Consider the following 2078-nt stretch of genomic DNA (forward strand, 5'->3'; position numbering starts at 1 on the left):
TTTTTATTTTTTTATTTTTTTATTTTGAAAGCCTCTTAATTTGTTGTCCAGGCTGGTCTTTAACTCCATATGAGGCATCGAACTCATTCTCCCCCTGCCTCAGCCTGCTGACTCTGAGATTACACATGTATACCACTGTACTCACAAGGGGTTCTTGCTCCCAGTCTGTATGAATATTCCAGGGTATCAGTGGCATTTGCCACCAGGTTATATGTGCCAAGGTGTAGTCAGAAACATAATCAGTCACCTGAAATGGCTCAGAACCTTTGTGTCTGGGTTCTGTGCTGTTTGTTTGTGCTGGGGACTGAACCCAGGGTCTTCAACTTGTCAAGCAACCCCTGTACCACTGAGTCACACCCCAGCACTTGGCCATATCAAGAGCCAATTCAAGTCACCCTGTGGACTTGGGTTTGCCCAATAATTTTGAGACCTTCATTAAATCTTAGCTCCGGGGCTGGGGACATAAATCAGTGGTCTATGCGCCTGCCTTGCAAACACAAGGACCTAGGTTCAACCCCCAGTACCACACGCCATGCTGGCTCCACCCCAGGCCTGCCGAGCTGGCCACCAAGACTGAGCATAGCGGCACATGCTGGTAATCTCAGTGCTCGTGAGGCTGAAACAGGATTTTTATGAGTCTGAGGTGCATAGCGAGACCCTGTACCAGATTTTTTTTTTTTTTTTCCTGTACCAGATTTAAAAAAAAAAAATCTTAGCTCTAAGCTGTTATAGTGTGAGAAGAAATACAAGACGTAGCCTTCCCTCTTTGGTTAGTTATCTAAAGTGTGTACACACAGACTGAAAAGGCCAAATAGTGTGGTTGCATGTCATTACTATTAATACAAATTTAGTCTTCAAGATGTTTTCCCTTTTTGAAGTAAGAGTTTCACTATGTAGTCCAGGCTGGCCGCCAACTCACAGTGATACTCTTGCTAAGGTACCCAAAGGTACCCATGTAGTTGGGATTATAAGCATGTGCCAACATGCTCTGCAATCCCAGTGTGATCTCCAAGTGATGAAGTTATATAAGTCCATTCTGGTGAGCTGGGGGTGGGGGTGGGGAGGGCGTGGTAACTCACCTGTCAACTCAACACTCAGAGGAGGCTGAGCCAGGAAGATTCCTGTGAGTTGGAGGCCATACTAGGCTACTTAGTGACATGAGGTCCTATCTCAAAAACAAAAGACTGCTGGGTGTGATGGCATACACCTATAATCCCAGCATGGAAGGAGTATGACCAGGAGTTCAAGGCCAGTCTGCATTACCTAGGAGATATTGTCTCCAGAAGCACCCCAAACAACAAAAATCCACCCTGATGAATCCCCGATTTTTTTTTTTTTTTTTTTTTTTTTTAAGGACACTGTCTCTTTAGTCCTGCAACCCTCCTGCCTTAGCCCCAGGTGTGTATCACCATGCCTGGCTCATCATCACCCTTTGGCCAGGACATTTTCCACAAATTATCCTCAGTCAGGCTGGGTTAGGTTCAGAGTAAAACCAACTTTCAGTTTGTTGTCCCTTTGTTCTGTGATATCATTCTTAATTTCCTGTTTCACTGACTTTTCAGCAGTGTTTCATATATTTCTTTCATTGCTATGTTTTGTTATTTAAGTTTTTTTTATTAGTGTATGTCTACAGTGCAAGATGATTGCATTTATGGTGGGGAGTTGGGTGCCCAGGCACAATACCTCTGAATTCTGTCTTTTGTACCGTAACCCTCTCATCCATCCCTGTTCCCTCTCAACCTTGGTCCCCTTCCTATCAGCAAAAGCTCTGTTTCAATTTTTTTCCTACCTTTGCCTCCAAATTTTCTAATCTTGAAATTCTTTTTTTTTTTTTTTGTGGAACTGGGGATTTTTCCAAGCAAGCACTTATTCTATTGAGCTCTCTCCCTGGCCCCAAATATCATTTGGTTAATTTTGTTGTGCTTTTGTTTTCTGTGGGGTTTTTTTTGCATTACTGGGAATTGAACTCAAGACCTTGAGCTTGTCAGGCAAGTGCTTATTCTACTGAGCTATCTCCCCAGCCCTAATCTTGAAATTCTACCTACATCTCCTTTCACTGTTTCCTAATTTCTCTTTCT

The 2078-nt window shown here is 43.3% G+C and overlaps 1 protein-coding gene across 1 annotated transcript in view; it reads left to right on the forward strand.

The window, feature by feature from the left end:
- Tet1 (tet methylcytosine dioxygenase 1) overlaps positions 1–2078 on the forward strand; it is a 114627-nt gene that overhangs the window by 99984 nt on the left and 12565 nt on the right. The window lies entirely within an intron of this gene.

Source organism: Octodon degus, unplaced genomic scaffold (assembly GCF_000260255.1).
Source record: "Octodon degus isolate 3935 unplaced genomic scaffold, OctDeg1.0 scaffold00046, whole genome shotgun sequence".
Taxonomy (NCBI): Eukaryota; Metazoa; Chordata; class Mammalia; order Rodentia; family Octodontidae; genus Octodon; species Octodon degus.